Raw genomic sequence first — 9953 nt, forward strand, 5'->3', positions numbered from 1 at the left:
GCAGCTCTACCTCATCTCCTATGGCCTTAGGCCATGGCCGCACGATGGATCTCGGTCGATGCCGGCGGGAGGGCTCCTCCTTGGTTTTTGGATGTCTTTGTGTCCGTTTAGAGTTTTTGTCATGCTTAGGAAGACAAAGTGGCGGCGACTCCTTGAAGTTGGAATAAGATTCTCCCCGCCTAGCCCCTGTCACGGTGGTGCTACTAGCATCGTCGGGGGCGTGTGGATGTGTGTCTTTGGCGGATCTCGCGTGATTCGTGCGGTGGTTGTCTTTGGTGGACCTACATAGATCCGGTCTTCGTGCGACTACGTTAGTGTGTCTTTAGGTGGGATGCTTTCGATCTACGTTTCTCTTCATCATCGTCAATTGATGTTCTGGTGCGCCTTAGCACGACGACTTTTCAACTGTATACTGCAACAAATTTTGCTCGGCTCCGGCGAGAGAGGGGTGATGACGGCGGCACGTCTTCGGCTCGTTTCTAGTCGTTGCTAGGTGGCCTACGGATCTGAATGTATTTTCTATTACTTGTTGTGTTTGTTGTACCGTCATGATCGATGATGAATAAGGCAGGAACCCCTCCCACCAAAAATATATTTTTAAAAGATTTCCTCGGTCTCGTAGACCCCGGACAGCGGATTGGGCGGCACACTGTCTCCCGCAACCCAATTTACATTGCGTGGTTCCATTGTGTGATACATTACACTGTCTCCCCTCGCCCCACAATGTGTGATACAATATACATGTCGTCTAGCCTCGTCACCACTCGCCCTCGTGTATCCTGCTGCTTGTGCCGCACGGGGGGAGTGCGTACATAGATAGATCGGCATACTAGCTAGTTGGCAGACCTATGGCTATGTTACGTACGGCCCAGCTTGAGATTCTTCCCGCAGTTACACAAAGAACTCTAGGCGCGAAAATGGCAGGCACCAAATCGGCACGGCACACGTTGTCAATATCGAGCGTTTCCTTCTTTCTTTCCTATAATGGCAATGGCAATCAAGCAAACGGCGAGCTAGCGGACAGGCTATGATCATCAATTTCCTCACGCCTGGGATTTGGTAGGGGTTGAGGCGAGGCCGCCCGGCTTCGATCTTTAGTGATGGTAGGAGTACTAGCTAGGTAACAGTGGCACTAGTCAGTACATCACGGCCATGTTTCTCTCTCTACGATGATGGCACTGAATGGAAGAGATTAGCTTTAGGTCGTACTACAGATTAAGCAGGCATTGATGCGTGGACAGCCATGCCCTGCATGCATGTGGCTCAAATGATTGTGTCCTTGGGAGTCCGGCGAGAATAGATACTGTGTCGGCTGTGTTCACGCGCAAACAAAGGGAATATATACGTTGTGTTTGTGTTAAGTTTTCTGCTGATAGAGGACTGGGATGGGATGTTCTAGACCAGGAAATTAGTTGCACTTACATGTCACCGTGAAAGGAACATGTGATCGAATCATCGGCAAGCGAAGATTATGAAAACAGTAGAGAAGAATTGGACTGGGAGTTCAAGGTATAAAAGGTGCCTGCTCTAATAAAAAGTGTGCGCGCCTAGGGTTGTGCAAGGTTTGGGCAATGAAAAATCAAGGTTCTCGTGTTATTAATTATATAACTTCCATGTTTCTCTTACACTTGTTAGGTCGTATTATTCTTGCCTTGGCTTAATGGTTGGGCATGCGGTTGTGCAGCCTAACGACCCGGGTTAAATTCGTAGAATTGACAGATGATGCACAAGGGTTTCCCCCTATTTATTGAGAATCAAGGTTGGTGTGTGGTGGAACCACTTATCAAGAAATATCTTGATACCCCTTTAAAAAATTCCGAGGACCATGTTTATCTTGGTACTCATACTAAAATGATTGTATGCACCCCTAGTTGGTGCAGAGGCCGGAAAGTGAAAATCTCTCCCGTTTTTTAGGAGCGGCTTCGTCTTGCACGGAGCTTCGGTGAAGCTGTCAAGTCATGCCTAGCCGACAGGTGCTACGCTGAGTCATGCCTAATTGGCAAGTGCTACGCACGACCGATCTTTCTGATTCTTCGCGTTTGGGCGGACGAGCGCAGGGCGGTGGCGCCGTTGGGCGTCGTGGTGGCATCGACGGATGTCCGGCCTGGCAGGGATGATGCGGATCTCACTTCTGAAGATGGGTCAGTGGTCCGATGATGATGGCGGCTTCTAAAACGTGTGCATGCGGTGTGTGCTTTAGGTAGGCTAAACCTGCTGTTGGTCCCGACACGTTATGTAGATGGATCGGCGACGACACCGGTCTTTGATATGGGAAGTGAGAGCGCTCCACATTATCGAGTTCGTAGGTGTGAGTGGTGACTTCAGGTGAATTGATGTATATTTTTGTCAGATCTTTGTGGACTAATTACTAAAGATGGCTGCATGGATCGATTGATGCAGAGCTGGGGGTTTAACCTCCTTTTAAAAAAAAATATTATTCTTTCTTCTTATACCAACTCTATCATCTCATATTTCAAGTGGCCTTGACCACATCAAGTGTTGGTGCCTATGTTAATCTCTAGACCGTCACAGACACACACATACAGAGGTGGAGAGAGAGAGAGAGAGAGAGAGATGGTATACTGACGTGGAAAGAGAGAAAGATCAGGAGTTCATGGTATAAAAGGTGCCCACTTCAATAAAAAGAGTGCACGTACATGTTGTGCAAGGTTTAGGCAATGGCAAAAAAAGGTTCTCGTGTCATTAGATGTGAGAATCCTAGATTGCTGCGAGGGCTATAACTTGCATGTTTCAATTACACTCATAATTGTTGTTTCCTCTTATGCTAACTCTATCAATTTATATTTCGAGCGGCCTTAACAACATCAATTGTTGGCGCCTATATTAAATCCTAATCAGTTTATAGACCACCCACAAATGAATGAGAAAAAGAGAGATGGGAGTTCAAGGTATAAAAGGTGCTTGCTCCAATAAAAAGAGTGCACACATAGGGTTGTGCAAGGTTAGGGCAATGGAAAATCAAGGTTCTCGTGCCATTACTTTCATGTTTCACTTACACTTGTTAGTTCATAACGGTTGCTTCCTCTTATGCCACCTCTATCAACTTATATTTCAAGTGGCCTTGACCACTTCATGTGTTGGTGCCTAGATTAAATCATAGTTTGTCTATCTCTAGACCAACACACACATGTGGAGAGAGAGAGAGATGGGATAGTGACGTGGAAAGAGATAAAGGCGAGGAGTTCATGGTATAAAAGGCGCCCACTCCAATGAAAAGAGTGTGCATACATATTGTGCAAGGTTTAGGCAATGGCAAAAAAAGGTTCTCGTGCCATTTTAAAAATGAGGGTACTACATCACTGTGAGGGGTATAACTTGCATGTTTCACTTACACTCATAATTGTTGCTTCCTCTTATGCCAAGTCTATCAACTTATATTTCGAGCAGTCTTAACCACATCAAGCATTGGCGCCTAGATTAAATCATAATCAATCTAGAGACCACACACAAAGGGATGAGAGAAAGAGAGATGGGAATTCAAGGTATAAAAGGTGCCAGCTCCAATAAAAAGAGTGCACACATAGGGTTATGAAAGTTTCGGGCAATGGAAAATGAAGGTTCTTGAGTCATTATATAACTTTCATGTTTCACTCACACTTGTTAGTTTACAATTGTTGTTTCTTCTTATGCCAACTATATCAATTTATATTTCAAGTGGCCTTAACCTTGGCGCGTAGATTAAATCGTACTCTGTCTATCTCTAGACCATCACACACACATGTGGAGAGAGAGAGAGAGATGGGATAGTGACGTGAAAAGAGAGAAAGGTCAGGAGTTAATGGTATAAAATGTGTCCACTCCAATAAAAAGAGTGCACATACATGTTGTGCAAGGTTTAGGCAATGGCAAATAAAGGTTCTCTCATTATAAAGGTATCGTTGTGAGTGGATGGCGGCGGCGGTGGATCCGGAGGGCCAGCTCCTTGCGATGGTCCTCCGCCGCTCCTTCATGGTAGTGGAGACTAATGTGCGGCGGCTTCGCCAAAAAAATGCCAAATCCCTCTGGCTTGTCACCGAGGAGTTAAAGCACGAGGCTAGGGCGAAGGTGGTGGCGAAAGTGAAGGCAGCCCGGATAGCAAAGGCGAATGAGCGTGCAGCTCCGACGAGGAGTCTAGCCTCCCGGACGGCTCCCACCGCTCTAGCTCCGACGACGACGACGACTCTCCTACCGCTGATGCCAACGCAGACACAGTCGTAGTGGTGACAACAACGGGGATGGGCCGGCGGGGAAATGGTAATTTCGTTCGTCCTTCTCCGTCCTTGTTTGGCTATTTAAGTTTAGATCCTAGGCCGTTCGGCGATGAACTGTTTGTTTTTTGGTCCGGTGAACTGCAATGTATAGATTCTCCTATGCAATTTCGTTGATCTATGTCCGTTTGTTACTTTCTTACGCCTGTCTATGTAGTTTTGTTTGTCTATGTAGTTTTGTTCATACGTTGCATAGATAACATGGATTTGGGTGCCGGATTTGAGATACCCGGCTATGGACGCGTGCCTTTGAGGGGTGACCTGTCCCTATCCACGGGCGCGTCCAGGGTGTACGCGGACGTATTGGGAGCCAAACTTGCTATATCCAGCTGTAGATGCTCTTATATTGGATAAAGAAGTTTTAAACCACGTAACTAGTAATAGCCAAGATAATTCCAAATAGTACTCTCTTCGGTACAAGTATAGTAGTGTGCATTTAGCCAGACTGCCAGAGAGCAACTAGCATCCTCCACCACATATATGACGATCTCATCCCAAAATGTTATCACATATGACGATCTCATCCCAAAATGTTATCTTCTTCACAGTCCATGGTCATTCTCTTTCTCGTTGCAACTCCGTACTCACCATGGGAAGCTCCAGCCGGCAGCACCACTTTTGTCCTTGAGTCACTCCATGCCTCCCAAGTCAACTGTTAAATTGAGGAGCTTTTGTATTTAGGTTGCCACTGTCCAGCCTGAGTCTGACATGATGCGGTATGGGACGGTGGGCTTGGACGATGGCGAGTTGGCGACTAGGCCGAAAGTTCTAATTCTTAACACAACACAAGCATGGTAAGCGGAATAAATGAAATGAAGACTTGAAGAGCCCATCACAGTAGCTCCTCGGTCCTCCATTTTCTTCATTCTTGACTCCATGGAGGCAAGCCGCAAGCAGCAAGCCTAATAGTTATTGCAAGTTGAGAGTTCCTCATCCTGATCATGGAAATGGTACAAGATAATTTAGAAAGTTGCATGAAATCAAGACTTAAGATTGAAAGTTGCAAATGAAAGTTGCGAAATCAAGACATAATATAAAAGTTGAGAATGTCAAGTTACCATTGGTTCATCATCATCGTCTAGACAAGTTTGAAACTCAGTAGAGAGTGATGAATTGTTCTCACCTAAAATTGCAAGCAATGTAACATTAGATGCCAGTAGTGTAATTGATTTAGGTATATATTCTAGTAAATTATCTAAGCAAGAAAAAAATAGTGTAGCAACAACAAAACAGAAGTAGAATAGGAGCAAAAGAGCAACATTTGAGTTGTCTTACCTAGCATGTCAGCATTAGACCAAGCCTGCATACACATTATAGCTTCAACCATCTTTGGTGCGAGCCTACTATGATGAGGGCTAAGGATTCTACCACTTGTAGAGAATGCAGATTCCGATGCTACCGTTGTGACCGGAATAGGCAAGATGTCATGAGCAATAAGCTGTAGAGTTGGATATTTTATCCCCCCGAACTTCCACCAATTGATGATATCAAAATCTGATGTTCTTGGCAAGGTTGGCTCTTCTAAATACATGTCAAGCTCTGTATGAACCAACAAAGATGAAGCAGTAGGTTGTGAAGACATGTACTGTTCAAATATGTCAAAAACTTCTTCCTGTGAAACTGAAGCAGTGGGCTGTGTAGCAGTAGCAACATTTGATGTTCCTGCAGAAGAGGCATCTTGGTATTGAACCAACAGTTCACGGAGCAATTGCTTCATGCGCGCAACCTCTTGAATTGCAGCCTCATGTCCATAGAGAGGACCATACAAAGCCTGCACCATATGGAGTTTGTACCTTGGGTCAAGAACGGTGGCAATAGCCATCAGACCATGGATATCTGTCCAATACTTCTGAAACTTCTTTTTCATCTCCTCGGACATTTTTTGCATCAGTTCAGACTTCTTTTTTATTTCATCGGGCATATCTTGCAACAGCTCATAATCAGGTGTAGTCCATTTGCGAATTGCCAACTTAATACCACAAACCTTAGGGAAGAACATATTTGCTGTAACATAACTAGTTCCTGACCATAAGGTAGTGACATCATAGAATAATTTGAGCCTAACAATCATCTCTTTGGCAAAATCCCAATCAACAGTTGTTGGACAGCAATTAAAAAGCCTTTCACGCAGACTAAGACGATCAAAAACATCCCTATACAACACAGCAATACTAAGCATTATGTATGTGGAGTTCCACCTAGTTTTACAATCAAGGTTCAACCTCCTAGAGTACTCAATGTTCATCAAGCGACAAGTTTTTTCGAACTTCTCATGTCTTTTTGGAGTTGCTGACCAAAACCCCACACTATCCCGCACCCTCTCAATACCATCCCCCAAAACAGCAAGCCCATCTTTCACAATCAGATTTAATATGTGAGCACAACAACGCATATGCAACAGTTTACCACCTAGCACGAGAGAGGAGGAGTCTAACTTATCTAGGAGATCTTCCACTGCCTTGTCGTTGGTTGTGCAGTTATCAAGAGTAATAGTTGATATCTTTCTCTCAAGATGATACTCTACCAGAACTTCATGTAGAACATCACAAATCACTTCAGATGTATGTGGTGCTGGTACATATACAAACCTGCAAAATTATAAATTATTGGGTTAGAAAGCATGAATAAGAGCAAAGGTATTCAGACAAGCAGTAAGATAGGGGCAATGGTATTGTACCTTAGAAGGAATGACTTTAGATTCCAAGAACCATCAATGTAGTGACCTGTTACAGCCATGTATCCTCTCTTTTGATGTCCAGCAGTCCACATATCTGAAGTCACAGCAACTCTATTCTTGAAGTTTGCAAAGTACTTTATCAACTTATCTCTTTATCCTTCATGCATTTCTAGAATATCTTTCTGAATGGTATTCCTACACACAACCTTGAACATAGGCTGCAACATAGCACAGAACTTTCTAAAACCTACATGATCTACCATAGCAAGTGGGTACTCATGACAACATATCATCAAAGCAAGTTCTTTCCTACATAGTTCTTGATCAAATATGTAATTCTCCACATTCACTTTCCCATCTTCCGCCTTGGTCAGTTTCAGCTTTGCTTGCTTCCAGGCTGTTGTGGTCTGCCTAGCAGCACATGTTGCCAAATGTGAGTGAAGATGTGATGTTCCATCCTTTGTTTATCCTCCAAGCTTACTATGGCACCACTCACATTCAGCCTTCCATTTTCCGCCCACAAGAACCCTCTCAAATTCATCCCACACCTTAGACTTGAGCTTTCTCTTCACACCAGCCAACTTGTGTGCATCCTGCGGTTTAGTTGCTCTTGTTGTTTGAGATGGCACCTCCAAGTCAACAGATTCAGCTGGCGTTGCATTGGCACTAGAGCTTGGCGTTGGAGTGGGAGTTGCACTAGAGGCTGGTGTATCTTCATTTGCAGTCGATGCTCTTGCATCTGATTGTGTTGGACTTGTTGCCATTGTTGATCAGAACAAGCAATCCTAAAACAAAGGCACACAACAAAATAAGCAACACAATAATCTAGAATAATCAGGATTGCAATATAACAATAATCAGGATTGCAATATATTTAGATGTGGACATTCAATTATAACAATAATCAGGATTGCAATATATTTAGATATGTGGACATTCAATTATAACAATAATCAGGATTGCAATATATTTAGATATGTGGATATTTAGATAATTCTGACATATATTTAGATAACCCACTCATGACTGATCCATACACATTGAACATCAAGATTCAATTACATGGGAAAATAACAACTACAAGAACTAAGAACATCAAATATCTAAGACTTCAATCTTCATTCTTCACTGCTCCGTGCAGGCATATAGTAAGTCGACAATTCCTCAACCTGAACATTAGACAAGTGGAAACATTAGTAAGCTACCATTGGCAAGTGGAAACATTACTTAAGATTAAAGAATAAGATGATGGTTGAGGATGGCAAATTACCATTGGCCTGCCTAGAAGCACATCTTGCTAAATGAGCATGCAGATGTGAGCTTCCATACTTTGGATCTCCACAAAATAGCCCGTGACACCATACACATTCAGCCTTCCATTTTTCCTCAACAAGAACCCTATTGAACTCATTCCAAACCACAGATATGGTCTTTCTCTTCACACGAGGTGTCTCATCTTGCTCAAAATATTGACCTGAACCTGACATATGATTGTGCTGCTCACCTTGATGGTCTCGGGTTCGGGTCGATGCAGATTTTCTTGAGGTGGAGAAACAGGTGCGAGTTGCCGCTTGCCGATCGTCGTTGCGGTCAGCTACAAAGGCACATGAACCTGGCATAGATAAGCAACACAATAATCAGGAATGTTACTGCTGGATATTTAGGTGCTGGTACATATACAAACCTGCTGGAATAAATATAAAAGGATCACATATAATTGATAAATATAAAAGGATCACATATAATGAATGTGTGTGGACTGTTAGATATTTACACAATTTTGACATATGTTTAGATAACCCACTCATGACTGACCAAAAAACTGCAAGATCCTACACATTCAACAGATGCAACAGCAAGTTCTAACAACAGCAAGTCCACTACAACAGCAAGTCCACTACAACTAACCACTAGTCCACTACAAGATCCTATTCAACAGCAAGTTCAAGATGCAACAGCAAGAACTAACAACTACAAGAACAGAAAGTTTCAGCTGCTTACCCTGATGGCCTCGGCCTCTTGGAGTCTTGGTTCGATGCAGAAGCCGCCGGTCACCTGGGATGGGGAAGAGGAGCACTTGCCATTGCCACCCCACCATCCTGTTCCTGTTGTCCTGCACTTGCAGCCGCCTTGCCCCGTTGCCCGGCCTTGAGGTGAAGGAGGAGTTGAGGAGGCGGGGTCGCAAGGAGGCGAGGAGCTAATGAGGTGCCGGACTGCCGGCCGGTGCCTTGATGTGAAGGAGGACGAGGCGACGTCGCGAGCAGGCGAGGAGCAGCCGAGCAGGTCAATGGGGAGAGGCGGATGAGACGCCCGGATGGGGAAGGGCGGCCGGATGAGGCGCTGCCGCGCTGGCCGGTGCCGCCCGCGACCCGCCGCCGGTGGTGGTGATCTGGTGGATCTGGTGATGGGGATTGGGGAGAGGAGGCGGCCAGATCGGGGTAATGGGGAGAGGCGGCTGCGGCTGGTAGTCGGGGGAATGGGGAGGAAAGGAGTGGAGAGGTGAGCTGGTTAGGGTTTCTTCTTTATATATACACTTGGATGTTTGACTGACAGGTGGGGTCCCGGGTATCCATGGAGCCTCCATGGAGCCAGTTTGCCCCCCATCCCCGCCCCGCTAGCTTCTCGGGTACCCGCCCCGTTATACCCATGGGGGGACTTTGATCCCCATCACCGCTTCTTAGCGGGTAAATCCCCACGGATACCCGGCCCCACAGGGAAAATTGCCATTTTGAATGGCGACTAGGCCGCGGCCAGCGGTTGCAGTGGCAGGGACCAGTGCGGCCAAGGACCAGATTGGTTGTCGTGTCAGGATTCTCTGCTACGATTATACAATGTTTAAGGCCAACTCCACCGCGCAACCCTATCCTGTCCGGCTCCGTCCGTTTGGGGTAAAAGGGATAAAAAAGGCGGCCCAACGCACGGCCTCAAACGGACAAATGTCTGGATTCCGTCCGTTTTCGACCCATCCCAGGCCCAAACTTGCACTCGGTTTGGGGTGAAACGGACGC

This window comes from Triticum dicoccoides, chromosome 2B (assembly GCF_002162155.2).
Source record: "Triticum dicoccoides isolate Atlit2015 ecotype Zavitan chromosome 2B, WEW_v2.0, whole genome shotgun sequence".
Lineage (NCBI taxonomy): Eukaryota > Viridiplantae > Streptophyta > Magnoliopsida > Poales > Poaceae > Triticum > Triticum dicoccoides.